Source organism: Festucalex cinctus, chromosome 3 (genome assembly GCF_051991245.1).
Source record: "Festucalex cinctus isolate MCC-2025b chromosome 3, RoL_Fcin_1.0, whole genome shotgun sequence".
Lineage (NCBI taxonomy): Eukaryota > Metazoa > Chordata > Actinopteri > Syngnathiformes > Syngnathidae > Festucalex > Festucalex cinctus.
In genome coordinates this window covers 20,303,716-20,323,971 of record NC_135413.1, presented here as the reverse complement: position 1 = coordinate 20,323,971, position 20,256 = coordinate 20,303,716, and the positions used below count along the sequence as shown (strand labels likewise).

Here is a 20,256-nt window from a genome sequence, read left to right as displayed (position 1 = left end):
GAGTAGCCCCGGGAAAACCAGAGGACCATGTCTCCCACTCTCATTTCAAAAGTTCAGGGCAGAAATGAGGTGAGGGGATTTTAGCATCATAACAATATGTATATGAGAAAATGGAGATGTGAGGAGAACAACACTGTGTATTGAGGCGTATTAAACAGATGTGTTTTCTCACAGCTTGTGTTTTTTTCACATTCGTTCCCCCTTCACTATCTCAGACTCACCCATTTCTTGTTGTTCAGACGGAAGTGAGCAGCCCCCACAAGCAGAGGAAGAAGTTTGGTCTTTGGAATGATGTCAGTGTTTGGAAAAGATGACTGTTGGTGGTAGAGGCTGAGATTCGTCTAACGGAGCAGATGAGAAGAGAGCATGTGGGGGAGGTAAAACGTGATCCCCCACAGAGATGCTGAACTCGACCTGAGTGAGTGAAGGAAGAAGACGCCTTACAAGAATGAAGAAAAACCTTCCACTTTATATCTGTGTGCAATCTAAAAATAGCCTGGCTTCTCTGCCTACTGCCCACTGGGCCAGGCTTATTAAAAGAGTCTGTTTCAAAGAGAGAGTGTGTCTGTGTGGGAGAGGGTGAAAAAAAGAAGGATGAAAAGGGACAAGAAAAGAAGGAGGGATTAAAATGGAAAACTGAGCTCAAAGTGGCAAGGCTGAGCCATGTCAAAGCAAAAAAAAGGGAGTGATGCAAGGAAAGTTGGTGAATCTTTAAGACCGAGAGAATGAGTTTGAGAAGACTGCTGAGTGGATTTTAACAGTTCCTTCTTCCCATGCCATTCAGCTCATTGGGCTCTGTGCACCACTATTACATACCCATTTGGCCCGGAGATTTTGTGGGTCTACTCCGAGCAATAAAAGCTCTTAAAGCTTGGAAATGTAGAGTAACAGATGAACCTTTATAGGGCCCGGTGGCATGCTCCTTTAAGAGGTTCACCACGTAAATAGTGAATCACACAGCCCATATCGTCAGCCATTCTTTAAATGTTTCCTTGCTTCCAGCCTCTGAACTTCCATTCTGAGTCATAGCTTGCTACTGTACCAGGTCAGACAGCCACCCAGTCTGATGTGTCATCTGTGTGTGCTTTTCCCCTGACTTCCAGGAAAATAAATGGGACAGGACAGTGATGGTTTGTTTTTAAGTGGACTGGGATTTGGTGAATCGTGATGAGAAACGTTTCATAAGGATGGCTCTGGGTTCTAAAAATACTGCACGCTGTCTCTCAAACGTTTAGATTTCCACTGGAAACTAAAACAGTCTTTGTCCTAGACAGCCATCTGCTCAAGGTTGGGAGAATCTTCTAGACTGCACACCCGTGGTTTTTCTGAACGATTTGGAGCAAATTTGGCAACGACTCCTAACAGGTGGATCCACTGTGTTGGACGTTACGGTCAACCAACTTGACCGCCCCTTTGACCTGCGGTTAAGAGCTGCTGATTCTAAGCTTTCTTTCATTTCAAAATTCCAGCTCAAATGCTGGCTTAGGGAGGCCAACCCATCATTCACATGCATCCACAATCTTATGCTCAGTCTGTGATTGCCAGAAAATTATATATGCTGCAGATATTCAACTGATGATTTAAAGACCACTTGACTGTAAAGTTCACAATTTCAGCGTTATAGTTGCCTAACATTGCCGAATAACAGTTCAAAGTAAGTTCAAGAGGTTGTGTGGTCACTTTGTTCACATTTAAACAGTCCAGATTTCACAAGCATGCACTTCATGTAACCCCCTGACCGTCACGAGAATGGAGCATAAGGCGGACGTTTTGAATGGAGCATAAATTGGACGAGATTGGAGAGAGAGTCACCAAACAAAAATTTGTAGTTAATACTGTCACTATATTTTATTGTAGCTGATGGTTTGTATGATTTCACAATGCACCTCTACTGCTGGATATTCTAAATTCAGGTGAGCGCATTAATTCCAGTTGTCTATGTTTTGTATTTGGGGGTTTGCTTTCTTTGCCTGGATAAAGCTTTTAACATTTGAAATGTTCTCAAAACTTTATGAGCTTGTATATCATTTCAATTGCTTTCACCTCCTCTTTCTGCATGATAGTGAGCTAGATGAGGGTTACAGAGGCTCTACGCTCTGAAGACAATATACCAATCAGATGGGAATATGTTCATGTGTTATTCTTTTCCAAGCACTGCTGCGTGCATATACACCCCCACATAATCTGTCAGTGCTTTAAGTCGAGATATATTTCTGTGGAAACAAATTTGATGGACGGTATTTCGGTGTCTACATTTGTCACAGGTCATATATATACATATATATATATATATATATATATATATATATATATATATATATATATATATGTTGCGCTTTTTTTTCATTCAAATTTAGAAAATACTAATCAGTAAGCTTGTAGAGTGTAAGATTTATATGAAAATGTATTATTTATTTATCTGAAATTTCAGTCTTATAGAGGTTGTAATCTGTTTCATGTTTGAACAGCATTAAAATAAAATATTAAGGCTTAATGTTCCGTTCATATAACATTCTTCCATGCTCAAGGTGTGAATCCTTAAAAAAAAAAAAAAATAGATTCTGCCGATTATTGAATCGATTCGAGAATCGCGCGATGTAGTATCGCGATATATCGCCGAATCGATTTTTTTTAACACCCCTAATATATATATATATAGGTGACTATTGGCATATTTGACTAAAATCTGTGTGTGTATTAAATTTCCCGCAGGCCTCTAGGCTGGGGCTTTTCCATTATAAATGAGGCATACGATGCTGTCATGACAACTTGAAGTCGGGGCATTTAGGCCAAATGGCAGATGATTATAAATCTGTTTGAAGCCCGTATTTGTACTGTAATGTTGTGCTAAGAGGTCAAAAGCACGGATGGACTTTCAGAGCCTCTTGCGTGTCCCTCTGTCTCAGATTTAATGGACTGTGACAGGACTTCCGATTCCAGCCAAATGTTTTCTTCATCGGAGCTGCTCAGAGCCATTATTGGTGCTGGTGAAAATTATACTTGATTATGCATATGTATGGTACCACACAATCTGTTCCACGACACAGGTCGACCTGTCATTTGATTGTATTATTTAGAAAAAAGAAAAAAAAATTGAAGTCAACTCTTTTCCAGTTGTACGGTCATCATCACGTTTCCTCTTTACCACCAATGTTGTTGCAGACTGAAGTAAAAGCAAAACATTTGTAACAATTTTTTTTAGCTGCTCATTGGTCTGAAGATTTAAAGGGGTCTTATGTATCATACATGATGACTTTATAAGCATATTTTTTCCAAAGAAAATGGCTTAACTCCCTCAGGGGTGCTGGACTTATTGGACGGATTAGTGCATGTACAGTGACTGGAAAGTCAGCAGTGCACAGTAAATAACAGTTATTGTGTTGTCCATTGGGATGGTTGCATTCATACAGTGCAATGTGCCTTGGTTACTCACAACCCTCAAGTCATGCTGCCCAATCCTTTACAATGGGTAAAGTAGTTCCCTATCAAGTTAAACATTGTTCAACTCATCATACATTTGTATTTGTCACTGGATGGAAATGGATTTTAAAAGATAACCAGCTATGTATGTGCACATACATATTTTGCAATAGTTTGTATTCATTTGAAAGTCAAGGGGTTATGATTAGTGATTGTTTATGCAGAGCGTGAACAAGTCTTGAACACTGTGGATCTATTTCTCAGCCACAGAGGAGAAAAGTGTTTGAGCAGATCTATTTGACAAGCAGCTGTAAAAATAGGGAAGACGGAAGTAAAGTATAATTCATGTGTTTTTGGATGGAATTACTCCAGTTTGTGCGCATTGTTGTGTTACATTCTGAAGAGGATCCAGTGGATGTGGCCACACTCGGTCTGATATTACAACTCCTACAGAGTGTCCGAGAGATGTGATTTAGGAAAGGACTCAACTTTTACTTATTGCATACATACAGCGTATACACTGCACATATTCATCTTGTATGCTGAATGCATAACATCCCAGGAGGGAAATGTTATCATTATAAGTTGGAAATTGAAATGTGAAGTACTCTTGAATGGTTGTATTTTCTCTAAGTTGTGCTTTTAGAGGTAAATAATCCAAAATACACGACGTTCTCTGGGGTTCACTCTTTGGCTTGGCCCTGCTGCACACCTCAGACACCCCCACCCCCACACACTTGGGTCTGCGGTGCCAGAGGAGCAGGACGTGTTTGATGCACAGAAGACACTTTATCTATACTGACCTCCAGCACGGATCTCGCATGAGCCTAAGTGGAAAAATTGTGATCTCTACCAGGGATTTTGTTCTATTCCTTTGCTTTTAGAGGTGGGCATTCCATCAATATTAACGTAAATCCGTCAATGACGGACACCCATGTTGTTGACAATTAACGATCTATGAGAAACTTGGGCTTTGCCCAAAGTGGGCTTTCGTTCATCAATGTCATCAGTGTCATTCAACAACAGGGTCAATACTAACGGATCTGGGCATTCCACCAATGACAAAAATATTGAAGGACGTGTAATTCAGTCTTCCACTTCTTCCACCTCTTCTCCTTCAGTAAACAAGTAAATGAACACTTACCAGGTATGCTAACTTCCTCGCACACCATGTTCATTCTTTCTTTTTTCTTCCCAGTACTGATAGCAGGCTGTGTTGTAGAGCTCGGGTGACTGTAGACCACAATGATAATGTTTTCCTCCTGTTGGAAATTCCTCATTACTGCTAGGTTTATGCAAGCATTTAGTGCTTAGTTTATTTATTTGACATCAGGCACATATTTAGACAGCTAAGGGGTTCTTTGGTGCACTATTTTAAGTCAGGCAGGTTATTGAACAGCTAAGGGTCCTAAAAAGGGCAAGTATTGAGTCCGTTGGCTGTGCGCGGCAATATTCACGGCAGTTATGACCGTGTGCACATACTATGTAGTAGTAGATGGCAACATTAGTGAGTAAAAGAATAGTAATACAAACAATGTCAAGCGGAGCTTAAAGCTGCATTGTTCCTTCTGCTGTGTGTGGCCACGCTCTTTAACATGAGCGCTTGTGTGGATGAGGTACTCCATTGTAATCATCAAGAACCAGGTCAGTACTAACAGATCAATGGCGGAATGCGCATTTTGCTGACGAATGACGGAAACATTGACCGATGCCCACTCCGAAAGACAGAAACATTGATGGACGGCCATTTTGCTGAGGAATAACGGATGGACGATTACAATTTGAAATATAGACGGATTGACGATGACGGAAGATTGTCCCAACTATTGATGAATGATGAAGATGGATGCCCATTCATTGGTCTACCCACCTCTGGAAATATATTTGCTCTGTATGGCACTGGCAATGCGGTCTTGCTTGGTGGAGTTTATTAACTCATTCACTCCTAGCCATTTTCACAGAAGCAATCCCGTTCGCTCCCGGCTGTTTTGGATCTTGACTGATTTTTCAAGGCCCACAGAATATTGTTTTCTATTGCTATAAAAACATGGAACCTATCAAAAGAAAGATTAAAATCTCTTCTTTCATCAGGAAAAAAAAGTAAGTTTCTGTTTTCGTTTTGCAGCAATTAGCATTAGAAGAGAGCTAAGTTTCATCAGTTTTCACAAATCTATTTAAAATTGTAAGTAATTTCGCTTTTTTTCTAGATGGCCCTGGTTGATCTCCTTTGCTCTGCTGCCACCTGCTGGCCGTTTGTGTAATAACTACCATTTCTGCAACTGTTCTTTGCAGTTGAGAGGCTGCATCAAGGCCTTCTGTATGCGCTAGCATAAAAAAACGTATAAATACGTCTTTGGGACACTTAAAACATTTTTTTAGAAAAAACGTATTTAAACGTTATTGGGAGCAAATGAGTTAATGACGGAAATTGGTCTTGCAATGATGGAATCAGTCCTGGAAACACAGGAGCTGCTGAACAGAGCTGAAGCCATATTACAAGTGTTTCAACAAAGTCTTGTTGTCTTGTGTTGTCCCATCTCATGAGTTAACCGTCAGAAGAAGCTGTCGGCTGAATCAGTGTCAGTGTTTTCTGCCTCGGTTGGACCAGGTGAATCAGTGGACGTGTTGCTATCCTGTACACTCGGGTATATATCAATACCAGTGTTGTTTCGTGTTGGACAGCAGGGACTGGATCAGTACTAGTTCTGTTCTAACCACTATTGGTCAGTGCTTCACACTCTCTCTGTGGCTAAGCTGGGGCAGCATGAATGACTTCTTGCAGTGGCCTTACAGAGCGTCATTCTTCATGTTCTCATCTGAGGCTGACATCCGACGGGGAAGCCCAAGAAGCGGGCAGGCTGAATGTTTTTCTATCCCCCTGGTAGGCATGGATGTATCAGGTGCTGTTTTAATCCGTTTAATGTAGAAAAACACGCAGTGTCCAATGGTGGAAGGTAGAAACGACAAGGACAGTAGTGAAAACAGCCTGAAGCTCAAACTCTTGGCCCTCCCCTTGCAGTATGCAAAGGCCAAAGCAATAACATCCAGGCCAGTGACAGACTCATCATTAATGTCTCGGGTATGTTTATTTAAAGAGTTATTTGCCCACTTTGCCATTTCCCCCCGGAATCTGAATTAAATGCCCCTGCCTTCTCTGCCCTCATTGGGCCTCGACATGCACAGACCAGCTCAGTAGGAGCCAGCGATCCCTTCACTGTAGCCCCTCCCACTGCTGCCTTGCATAGGTGGGACAAAGTGAGCATTCCAGGCATAGATGAGAAGCACACAATTCCGAGCCTTTCCTCCCCATTTTTGTTAACTTGGCTATAAACCCAACACCCACACTGTAGGTGTTCCTATATGCAAATGCAGAAAAAGCTACAATTAAGTCTCCCTTAATGTATGACTTTTGCTCCATGCATTGCCTTGTTATGTAACAAGACAGATGCTAGAGGTGTTGCCTTTATTTGATACCTGACACTTCACCTCTCAAGTGTCAGGGTGGCACCAACACAGTTGACCCATCAGGTACCAGTCAAAAGTGAATTTGAGCCGAGTTGACTTCAATGCCTCAGAGACGGCAATATTTGTGAATTTTAAAATAAAGCTATCCTGGGGCGTGCTTAGGAGAGAAGCAGGGAGGAGCATTCGGGTAAAAATGAATAGAGTCCTGTGCTCAGCCCATGAGTGGACTGAACCTCTCTGTTTGCGCTTTTTTCGGACTTGACACAGTGCTGCCTGTGAGGAGTGGTTCGGAAGCAGGAAGTGGTTGTGTAAGGCGATCTGCAGATGCTGCACAGAGCCTCTTTTCAAAAGCACCTCTCTTGGTCCTATTATGCAAGCGGACACTTCAGGTAGCCAGACAGTGGCCACACCCACTTGTGACCAAAAGTGAAGAGAGAGTGTGAAAGATACAAAATGAGTAGAGTGGATGTTGCCAAGCTGTGATGGCTGCAAGACAAAGTACATATGTGGCTTTCAAGCACTCATGAGTATTTTGTAAAAAGGAAAATATCCACAGGTGGCTCCTCTGCTAAAAATTAATTACCACTGTCCAAATTGCTGCCAGTGACAGTTGATTAGAAGCTATAAGCAGTGATAGTAATAATTTAAGCAATGGAAGCAGAGACGATGAATAATGTTAGAGCTGTCAAGGTTAATTTTTCATGGCACGTAGAGAAAGATTTTATAATGTATCTTGTTAATTGTAGGAGATCTGAAATCTGTCCCCTTTCCTGTCTCTTGAACGCCCAGCTCCCCCACCGTGACTTCTAGATTTCTCAAGAAACACAACTGCTGTAGGTGAATGAGTGAAATTTTAGAATGGTGTAATTGCCAAAGTCACCACCCCCTGCTCTGTATTTATAGGTAGTTTTCGCAGCTGCAAATAACTCCAAAGGTGGCCGGCCCATTGACACAGCACTTAAGCTAAAACACCAAACAGGAATGTGAGACACTCTTACATCACTTTCCCCTTTATTTTGTTTTCACTGTCTTGACTATTTTCTTACCATTACCATAAAGTTGCTTTCAATTAAAAGCAAATTAACAAAAAAGAAAAGATACATTTAGATTCCTACTTTAATGTTTGTAATTGTCAGCATTGAAAAACTTCACTGTACGAAAGGACACCTTTGTTTGAACACATACGTTTTTTTGTTTGTTTGTTTTTTGTTTGTTTTTTAAGCAGTACTTAAATGAGCTGCTAAAGTGTTGGTGTTCTAAAATGGAACATAATGTTGATGGGCAAGCTTTTATCCTCCTCAATTCCTCAGTGCTGGAGAATTACAAATGAAATAATAAAAACAAAAATCTGTCCCACTATTGGCCTTTCACCATTAAAAATTAAAGAACTTTATTACCTGTACTGGCAATGTTTTAAGAAAAAAATTAACATAGCTACTTAATCATACAAGTGTGAAATAATAATAACAATAATAATAATAATAATAATAATAATAATAATAATAATAATAATAATAATAATAATGTTACTGTAATAACAACAACACTGAATAGCACAATTTTTGTTGAATTAGGTCTTACAGCTTTTTTATTAACTACTTTTGGGTGTGAAATCCAAAACTGATGTCAGTTTTTCTCTATGCCATCAAGTTTTTAAAATCTAGACCCCGTTTGCATAAAAAAAATATGAAAAATACAGTACTTGACAGATATGTGTTTTTCAATTCAAATATTGGCAGGTTATGACTGCAATGTTTATTTTAACACTCTTGTGTTTTTACAAGGGATATGGCTCTTAATTTCTATTATGCTGGCTTTCTGTTTGCATATAATGATAGTATTGTCCTGTTGGGAGCTAGAAAAAGAAAAAAAATGACAATAATAAAATAATGACAATAATAAAAATCTGTGACAATAACACAAACAGCACATCTTGTGTTGTCATGTCAAACTTAAACACCTTGTGTGAATTTAGGATAATAGTGTGTCAGGTTTACCTGTTGGGAGAGAAGTAAGAGGTTCCACTGTGTTAACGTGACTCTGTGATTGACTGGTGACCAGTCCGGGATGAAGTCCACCTTTCACCTGAAGTCATGTAGAATAGATTCCCGCTCTTTACGACCCTGAACAGGATATGCAGTTTGGAAAATGGAAGGATGCATAGTTTGGCAATATCACTGTTTCAGATTGGGGGAAGGTTTATGTTATCGTCACATATTTTACAGCAGGTGTCCTCAGATAAAAGTTGACGAGAGGTCCGGTACAGGAAAATGCTCAGGACATCTGAATGGAAACATGCATTGTAATTCAATTCCAAATATTTTGTCATCAGCATTCAAATACGTAAAAGGAGTCCCAATTTTTTTTGTATTGCAATAATTTATTGCTGATTTTCACATTGGACTGAAAACATTCCATTTATCCGGCTTTGTAAAATATAAGTGTGTGAAGAAGTGACCTGTCTGGTTAAATAATTGAGCTTGAAGCAAACCATTGAAGGCCTAACCAGGTCATGGAAAACTTTTGTAAAAAAAAATGTAGGATGCAAGAGAAAAAGTCATCTGGACAATTGTGAGTCGACTGACCCAGATGAAGAAAGGCAGGATTCACTGCCACAAAAGTGCCGCTACTGTTTTGTGACTATGAACATTTTGAATATCATGTCATTCATTGACACAGGCTACTTAGGAAACCCTGAGTTGTAATTAGGTCATTTGGACATTTCCCTGGACTATTTAAAAAGAGTCAGTCAGAGTGAATATGGAAAATTCTGCTTGTGACTCATGCACACTGTGCCTGGAATTCCCTCTTTACCATTGGCCAGCCGAGACTTCTGCTTTGCTACAAATTGAATTGAATTAAAAAGGAAGAGAAAAGTATCAAGTCAAGGTTTTTCCCCCCACTGTTAACCTTTCCACTCTGCTCAACCCACCCAAGCTAAAAGAAGTTCAGTCATAAACATCAATTCTTTTCCTTGAGTATGCCAATGTGTGTTGTATGGGGCTGATGTTTTTGTTTCCCATCCTACACCATCGCTACCCGCCATTCCGCTCTTGTCACGCAATGCCAAATTCAAGCGCAGTACTTTCATGTGCGTTTCGCAAAACCCAAGACATTGCAAATATTGTAAACTTTTAGTCATGATATGAGATTTGTATCAGAAAAAGTTCAGCTTTACCACTTGAGACTGTATCTTTTTTATGAGTGATGCATTGAACAGCTTTAACTCAGAGCGTAGTCGATTTAAGCAGAGGTGGTCAACATCATGAAGAGATGTTTAAGGAAAAAAAAAATATGACATATGCCTTTGCTTTGGGAAGTTGTTGATATGCAAATGCATTCATTGGCTTTGGGTCTGGGTAACGTAACCCCGGCTGTATTTTATTGTATTCAACATGTTTCCCAGGCTTGGCATTGGTTTAAAGAAATGCTGCAGACTTTTGAGAGATAAAAAAAAAAAAAAAAAGAAATTCCCAAACAACCATTCCAGCCTTGTACAAGCTGATGAAAGAGAACATTCTGAGTTTAAAGACACCTCATTTATTTACTCTGCCACTACAGATGTGTGGTTGTATGTGTTATGTGTTAATATTTGTTCAAGTCCAATTTTTATGAACAGATCTTGAGTCCATTATATTTATATTTCTCATTTATCTAAGATGGTGTATTTATTGCTCTACATTCCAATGCTGATTTTCAGTATTCTCGAGAATTAAAAGTCAATTGCTCTTTAAAAGGATATACTTGAATGATTGTTTTCTAATATTGTATCAGTAACATAAACAAATCCTTTATTGTGATAGTTTCTGAGAAAGCATATCCTCCGAAGGCATTTAGATAGATGTTGAGAACATGAGAATTTACATTTATTACTCCCAACATGAGTTGTGATTGGAAAAATCATTGAGATTTTGTCCAGTTGTGCTGGATCATTCTTGCTGCTGAGAAGTGTTCCTTATATCGTTGCATCACATATTACAGGATGAATGGGACTTCTGTCAAACAGGTGCAATTAGTGACATTGGGATCCATTGCTGCCTGCCCGTGCACGTTTACCTTAGACGCGTTTGGTTCATTGATTCATGGTGCCTGACAGGTCAATAAGAAAAGTACCCTGAGGCATCAAGACACTCACACTGTAACTCTGCCTCTGCAGGCCCTTTCCCATTTTTGGACTTTCACCTAATTGCTGCTGCTTTTCTTTTCTTGAGATCAGCGATTTATGTGACATAGAGTAGAGAATATACGGTCAATTATATATGCAAGGGGTGCTCCAATATCGATGTGTGTCTGTGCTGATATTATACGTATAAAAATGCTCCGATACTATAACACTGATGCCTATACTGTTCAAGTGGACTAGGAACCATGTCAGCCAAGTAGTGATTATTTAATGTAAAAAAAATAAAACAATACTAAAGCCAACTGCAAATTAAGCTCTGCGAGTTGCGGCAGCAGATGCGAGAATAAAGTCAGCCCGGCAACACACTGCGACGCGGTCACGACCAAAGGCTAACTGGTTTATTTTGCTAGTAGCATTCAAATCAAATCAAACTTTATTTATATAGCACCTTTCAGACATTAAAACGCGAAAAAAAAAAAAAGTTTATTAGTTTTTATAGTGCAATTCAACCACAGTGAAGTAGCACAATGTAATTAATATCAATTAAACAAACACGCTGATGACTTGACTTGACTTAGATGTCTGAATGATGTGATATTAAAATGATTTTTAATGCATATTTTATTTTTGAAGTAAAATTACTTATTTTTGTGTTGTTTGTGACACCCATCTGGCATCCCCAGCAACGGACGCAGGCTGTGGCTGACTGAGCAAGTGTCACAGAGGTCGATCCAAAGACGAATGTGTTTGCATGCAAAATATGTGTTCTTTTAAAACATCAAAGTATATTTAAATGTATTTAGTATGCATACGTTCATTTAGATTTTAGAGATCTGCATGTACTTTTTTATGTGTTGATTTTTTATTTTATTTTTTTTATACATATCAATGACAGTGAAAAATAAAAATCCCTTTAATAGCCTGGATGTCATGAGTGAACAAAAATGTATGACTTTTGACTTACGACTTGAAATATGGTGGTGACTTGTCTTGCTCCATTTTTTCACAGTATCATGGGACGTAATTGAAACTTGAAGGTTATGACTTAAGACTTGCTTGTGACGTGCACATGTGTGACCTCTGCTGCGTAGTGCAATAGACAACACTGTAAAAGGTTCATTAAATCAGTAATGGTCCCTTTTTGACCATTAGTCTTAACGCGACCCCTGGGGACACGTGCAGTTAACTAGGGAGGTGGAGGGGGGTGGTGTGGAACCGAGCCCAAAATTCCCCTGCCGCGGCAGCCTGCCATTGGCCCGGAGCATGAAATCTGTGTGGGCGCCAAGAACTGCCTTGAAAGCGGCCGTGAAAGCGTGCGTATCGCTCGAAGCACCCAGAGAGCTTGCAATTTGGTAATGTGCAGAAAACGATCCAGCTGATGATTTTGAGAGAGAGAGAGAGAGAGAGAGAGAGAGAGAGAGAGAGATTTTGTGTAAACTCACCCGTTGTTTTTGTAAATAAAATTATCTGATCATTAGACTGATAGGTGTGTTTTGTTGCTGTCGTAAAAATGGAAAACAAACATTTAAAATCAATCCTCAAAAGCTCATGTATGACATTAATGGGCAATGACAAACACAAAGGACTTTTTGGCCGTTTGTTACTTGTACTTATTATACTTAATTTTAATTAATTTACTTTTTTTTTCCCAATTTTATTCATTTGATTGATTTTCATGAAAATTATAATAAACTTGGTGATTTAATTTTGCATGTGAAGTCTACATTTGTAGTATACTCATTAGAAGTGTAACTATTAGCGTGGCAGACATGACAGAAGTGTGCATGTCCATCCCATTGACGGACGAAAACCCCTTTCCGTCAATGCTTAGTTCGTCAATTTTTTTAAGTTTCCCGTCAATCGTCAACAAATTGAGCGCCCGACGGATTGACGGACCTTCCGTCAACATTGACGGAATGGCCACCTCTGGTAATGTGAAAAATAGAGAGCAGGAGAAGAAATAAAAGAATTGACATGCTAAATAACAGACATACGTTTATCAAGTCAATTAAATGAGCAGCAGTTCATGAAATATTGCGTGAGCTGTTAGTGACATCAGCAGCAACCTCCAGAGGGTAAAAATGAAGCTAGGTAATAAAGCTATCCTGATCCAGTCGGGCCAAGCTGGAATTTGCCAAAAAGTAGGGCGGTGCGACTCAGGATAGACTGATGCTACAATATTTAACAATCTGATGGAAAGGCTAAAGCTTGGCCAACATATTTTCCTTCTCTTGATTACCCAACATATACACTTACCTGTGAAATTGGAGGGATGGCATGTCTTGGGCTTGCATGACTTCTTTTGGGATCAGGGGGTGACCATAATCTTTGTTACATCTTTGTAACTACATGACGACAGCAGTAAAATAAACTCAAAAGTCCACAGAAACATCATAAATAGCAATAATTAAGGCTGAACTATTGATATCTTTGTGTTCCAGTATGTTCATCCTTTCATGTCAGACGTGTTCAGTGTACAGGAAACAAGAAATTGGCCTCACGCCAGTATTTTTGGAAGGAAATGTATGTGTGTTCCTAAATGAGCATGTTTGAAACCATGGAATGAAGTAAAACAATACTAAAATGACATTTATCAACTGAAAAACTACACGTAGGTTTCTTTCATCTGTCTATATTTTTATGTCAGTTTGTGTTTCTATTCAAAGCGGACTAAAAGTGATGATTTATGACTTCTTTGCTGTGTGTGGTTGGGACCCTTGAGTACTGCTATATTTCCTCCTTTGTTTGGATTTGTGGGGTCCATCTGCCACATTCATATCCAGTAGGGACCACCCCAAGGGCCCATTCTTGCTATTTGGGTTGCCTAAACACTGGTGAGTTATGCCGTTATAATATTTGTTCCCATTTCCCCAGTGTGCTGTCATTCTAAAAAGTATCTCGGTTAATTCTTCAGCTATTAAAAATTCAGGAGTTTTGCCCCAGACATACCTGCGACAATCAAGCTAATCCTATACTCATTTAATCTCAAAGTATCTCTTCCTTTTAATAAAACTCATTTTGAGATGGAACCAAATACTTTTGCCCTGGCTAAAGAAGGGACAAGCAAATATTGATACACTGCAAGGAAGGTGGAAGAAATAAAAACCTGAATGAAGGAATTTGTCAATTAAAGATAAGCTTGACTTGCTTAACAGTACGAGTCAGGCGAGGTTTTCCCACTTGACCTTCCGCTGCCGTCCCACTCCTTTCAGTCTTCTTTTATGATCAATCATATAGTTTACCTGTTTTTTTTTTGAACGGCCACACAAGTAATGTTCCATACGCATGCAGACGTAAGGACAATGATGTCAAAAAGAGGAAAGAAAATGACCTTTAAACACTAAAACAAAGATTCCATCATGTTTGTGGAATGTCGCGGTTAGCAATATGGAAACCGAATCCAGTGGTTAGTAAAAATAAATAAATAAAAGGATACTCGTCTGCGAAAGGGGGGAAAATCTAAGGAGGTGGTAAAGGGAGCCTCTGGAATTACACACTAAAGTCCCTTTAAACACACACATGTGAGTACACACAGACACTCAAACTCACACGTCTTCCCTGCTACGCAGCTAACCACACTTGGTTAAGGGTGGAGTTAGCTGGTGGAGGTAGGAAGGCACCACTAGAACAATCTCTCTTCAGTACTGGCCTATGTCATTTGAACCAAAAGAACCCTGTTAAACTATCAGCAGTATGGAGGAAGTTCAACTCTGTCAAAGATTTAGCCCATAAATCACAAGAAAGGAAGTAAGGTGTATGATGGGATACTGACAGATCACTCATGATCACACTTCCACTTTCGGGGTATTAACATCCGTGGCCGCATTGCTGTGTAAACATGCTGCACTGTCCTCACATCATTGACATTTTCTTCCCACCCAGTCTCTGAATGCAGAGATCTTAAAGGCAAATTGCTTGCATAATGGCTGTTTCCAAAAATACAGAGTAGGCAGGCACGCTGACCGAGGTTTTGGCAGCATGCCCCAGTGTGGGCACCGGGCCAGCCCTTCTGACTACACATTCCCTTCGCTGGACTAGTCATGCCGGCAGCGGTCTGATGAGAGCAGCAAGACAGCCTTTATTCTGCCAGCCTGTCCTCCAGCCCCCCCCCCCCCTCATTAAACAGCCTACTGAGCATCACACTCACCTCAGTGTGGGATTTTCCTGAAAGTGAATGAACTTCTCTACTGTGTTTCCTTTTTCCTGAGCTGACCTGGTTTCTTGTGTCTGAGACAAAGTAAAACTGATGCACATACGAGTGATTGGTTTTCATTTCCATTTTAGAAAAGGCTATTGTTTGTGTGTTCACTTGGTACTATTCATGCTCAGTGTCTGTAAAGGCCTTGTTAGGCCACTTCTACATTGGTATGTCGTTGAGGAGTGTCGGGGGGCTAGCTAGCGAATCGGCGCATGGGGCAAGAACAGGATGTGACAAATACAGAAAAACAGTAAGCGATGGAAAGCCTTTACAATTTTTTTAAATTTTGCACATTATCACCCTTCGCATTTGGACGTAATTATGTTTGTCTGGAAAGAATCTCAAGAAGATTAATTCATCACTGCGGCGGCATGGCTCAGTGCTTGAGTGGTCGTCTCTCATTCGTGAGGTTGGGCTATATAAAAAGCAGTCCATTTCCCATTAAGGGCGGGAGCGCATTACCGCGTTTCTACCATGAGAGCCGCTCTAGCGCTCTTCTACCTTTTACTCATTTGCTCCCAATAACGTGTAAATACATTTTTTTATGTTTTAAGTGTCCCAAAGACGTATTTATACGTTTTTTTGTTTTGTTTTGGGGTTTTTTTGTTAGTTTTTTTTAATGCTAGCGCATACAAAAGGCTTTGATGCAGCCTCTCAACTGCAAAGAACGGTTGAAGAAATGGTAGTTATTACACAAACGGCCAGCAGGTGGCAGCAGAGCAAAGGAGATCAACCAGGGCCATCTAGAAAAAAGCTAAATTACTTACAATTTTAAATAGATTTGTGAAAACTGATGAAACTTAGCTTTCTTCTAATGCTAATTGCTGCAAAACGGAAAAAGATAGAAACATACTTTTTTTTTCCAGATGAAAGAAGAGACTTTAATCTTTCTAGTGGTAGGTACTAGGTTCCATGCTTTTATAGCAATTGAACACAATATTCTGTGGGCCTTGCAAAAACAGTCAAAAGCCAGTAAAACAGCCGGGAGCGAACGGGATTGCTTCTGTGAAAATGGCTGGGAGTGAATGAGTTAAACCTGGGAGAGCGGATAAGTCATTTTGTTTGTTTTAACCAATTATTGGTCTCTTAGCCGAAGAAATGCATCAAAATATACACGAGAGGGTCACATGGGCCTGGTAGCATTATTCGAGCATTCATGGCTAACAGAATCGCGGGAGTTATGAAATAAATGACGGGAAGACTTTGAATCAGTGTAACCAGTTGAAGAATTATGTTTGTAGACAATGAGGATGTTGAACATTTCAACAGCTTTGTAACGGAATTGGCCACGAATAACTACCACTCGATTCCCTGAGGTTGTTACAATTGCAGGCCAGTGTTGAAGGTACCTGCATACCTGCAGATGCCACACAGTTGTTTATTGATTTTTAAAAAACATATATTGAAGGTTTATAATAATACATTTAGGTTTGTGTGAACACCACAGGTGTAAGCTCTGAAATATTTTTGGAATTATGTTTCTATATGCTTCACGAGCTGAGATATCAATTATTTAGTAGGCATTGACAATATTGTTGAATTTCCAGGAAAACTTGAGGTTGTCGGAGGTGATTCTAAAGTTACCCATAGGTTTTAGTGGCAAGTTTTGCCAGACCTTAATGAGTTAGAGAGGCTGACATTGTGTGACATTATCATTAAAGAGTATGTTGATAGAGTGATGAAAGCCAAACTATGGCGAGACATAGAGATGCCAGGTAGCCTTTACTTTTTATATTACACGATACTCTGTAGTGAGCTTTCCGGTTGCCTTTTTCTAACCATGAGGAATAGTGACTACCGCCACCGACGGTATAAAGAATATTTTGTGTCACTTATGTAGAAAGTACTTAGTAGTCGGTGTCTGTTTGTTGAGGTGTGCATTTACGACATTTTTCTGGCGTGTCGTGTTGACGGTTGACACAACACAGGCGGTAAGCGTTGGTCACATTTGTCTCACGTCAGATTGGTGTATCGAGGCCTTAAAGAGTGATTTACTCAAGTTTCTAGATATTTCTATTGCTACACACTTGAGTTCACCTATCTTGGCAGCAATTATATCTCCAACCATTTCTTTCAGTCACATTAGGTTGATCTTGTGTTACAGAGAACACAAACACAAAGCTCAGCGATGCTGAGTCTGTAGTCCTTTAAGCTAACAGATTTTCAGAGATCTGCAGCTTATTGGCAAGGAAACAAGGAATTGTGAAAGCAATTATAGCCCAAAACAGTGAAGTGATGAGTCGACAAAGATTTTCACAGTTGACCAGCATTTTTTCACGCAAGCAGACACCACATTTAATTCTGCACCGAAATGACAAGAAGGACGTCCAGGAAATTGAGTTTTCACTCAACTACCCCTTACCCATTTCCTCACCTCAGAGAGAATGTGAATACTTGCCATGCATGTGTAATGGAACAAATCTCCAATTTCATGACTTGAAACACCTTTACCATAAATATACCAGTTCACCAGTCCTGAGCGATGTCAATCTAACCTAATGTTGGTGTTGTGGGAACGCCACACGCGATGCTTGAGAAGCTTTATAATGTGAAAGACGACTTACAGAAAGGAAGTGTGCACACCCAACCTTAATTGACCCCCGAAAGCCCACTAAAACACTCTTTTGGAACCAATTTTTGAGCAGGCATGCAAAATTTGATATCACCATATGCCTTCCATGCTTGCAGTTTGGCACCACCAATACTCTTGACAGTCCAAGGTCAATTTATACCTTTCAAGATAAAATCAGATAAGCCAGGTCTCACAAAATACTGAGACTGATATGCATGGCTTGTGTGTGAAGTATTGAAGCATTTGATTCGTGTGGTTCAAGTGCAGAATCTATTGAAATGCACACATCTGGAGGGAAGTATACTCAGCATACATTGAAAAATAAATGGTCCGTCTTTGTAAACTAGCAGCTGAGGCATTGGTGCTACTTTCTTCATACTGGTCTTTTTTGTTGCCATAGCCATTCATCCACCGCCCTCAACCTCAACGGGCGGTCTGGGCAAATACAATTGAGGCTATGATGTATGATGGTGACTGTTGACTTTGAGGCGATGGATCAAGCACTGACTGATGGAGATGCTGGCAGGGCCTTTCATGCCACTTTCCCCAACCTGCGGCTAAGACAGCTGCAGACACTCTGGCTTTCAGAGTGTGCGGAGCTGCAGAGAAGATGTGATTTTTCACAACCAGGTCTAAAACCCAGCCGGGTCGCAGCCTCAGGCCTCCCTTCCCATGTGCTAAATACCTTGGAAAGGTTTACCAAAGGCTGAGACATATCGGAAACATACACCAGATAAGGAAGATGCCATTTTACCTCAGCTTCCCAATCTTCTGTCCCCGTCTTTTAGTCTTTAATGAAAGAGCTTTGACCTGAAACACTGCTGCATGTTGAGTGTGGGTGTCAGATCATAGAATAAGTCAAGTAACAAGACATTTCCAGACGATTTGGAAGTACGGTTTAGAATTGTATAAGTCGAAGCATTGTGTTTATTTTACACAGTGCGGGTAATATTTCATTGTGGTATTTGGAGATGCACACGCTTTTTGTGTGTGTGTGTGGGGGGGGGGGGGGGATGAATTAGTATGTCACAATGGAAGTCAATTAAGGCCTGGGTGCCATTACTCGTCTAGTCTTTTACATGATTATTTGTGACCCTTGTAAGCTAATCATATTGTCATATTGGGAGGAGGAGGAGGGGGGGGGGGGAGACAGAAAATACGGATTCTGTTTGATGACTGAACTAAGTGTGCAGAAGAAAACATTATTAGAGCATCCTTAAAATTTCACAGATAACTCAAGAAACAAATTTTTACAGAATGCTGTGCAGCTGCTTAACCTCATAGTTTGGGAGAAAAAGACTTGCCTGATTTTTATGAAAATTAAAGTGAAGCCAAAGTAGTCCATTAGATACTGAATTTGTGCCAATAGATTTATTTTGACATTTAAAGCAGTAATATTTCTTTAAAACAGGGACCTTCAAATCCAGCATATTTTTAGAATTGTACTCACTGACTGAAACCCTTTTACGAACGTCACCCCGTCCTGGGTGGAGGTCGGCTTACTTACACACCACATTCTCATTAAGTAATCTTTAAATGTTATTTCTACTCACTTGAAGGAGACGTGGGAAGGTTAAAATGTGCATAGACAAATGTATTATTGTGTAAATCATAATGATGATTACGGCCTCTTCTGTGGCTTCTGCATGTCAAAACCACGGAAAAAAAGAGAAGTAGGTCAGATTTAAGTTCCCTATGAATGACTTTTTGGTGCTAAACTGTAGCTTTCATCTGGTCTGGCCTGAAAAAAAAAGCAGCAGCAGTTGTGGCCAAAGTAAACAAGGACCTGAGAGGCCGTGTCTGGGATGCCTGAGGAAAGGCAACAAGCGTCACTGTGCCCAATATGAAATGTCTAAAGACCTAGATATTCCTCCATGATCTAAGTCTTCTTCAGCAAAGCATAAACGCTGTAACATTGTGTCACTGTACAAAAGGAGTCTGTGAATCTGATACCGACTGTCAACTTTTTAGGGGTTGGTCTGGCATTTGTATCATCCTGTGCTGTTTTCTGCTTCATCATTTTGAAACAATGTGTGTGATGACTTATGAGGACTAGCGCATGTACTATATATATATTTTTTTGTTTTTGTTTATTTTTGTGTTTTTATAATTAGGACATTTTCGGTTAGGTTACACTCTTGGCAGAGTTTGACAATGTGATGACATTCTGTAGTTGTGCCTTGCAAGCAATTTCGCAACATGATGCAATGGTGCGCTCTGCTGGATGAAATGGGGAGAAAAAAAATACACATTACTCATGAAAATCATTTCAAAATGTTCATGTTGCTTGGTCCAGTTAATCACTCACGGTTGTTTTTACTACAAGTTGGAGAAACTCATGTCATTTCCTACATTCATAGAATGTGAATAATGTGCAATGTTTAACTAGTAACCATATTTTTCACATGTTTTTAATATGTTAATAGAAGCATTTTGATACAATAGCTAAAGCGTTTTAACTGATCGGATCTTCTGTGT

General features: G+C 39.9%; 1 protein-coding gene across 3 annotated transcripts in view; it reads left to right on the top strand.

Moving 5' to 3' along the window:
* The window catches only part of znf469 (zinc finger protein 469), a 210,030-nt gene that overhangs the window by 177,263 nt on the left and 12,511 nt on the right, over window positions 1–20,256 (top strand). Inside the window, exon 1 of one of the 3 annotated variants that reach the window (XM_077516552.1) lies at window positions 4,952–5,064. The exons of the other annotated variants lie outside the window; for them this stretch is intronic. The gene's annotated coding sequence lies outside the window, so the exon portion shown is untranslated. Of the gene's footprint in view, window positions 1–4,951; window positions 5,065–20,256 lie in introns of those variants that run through there. 3 annotated transcript variants of the gene reach the window in all.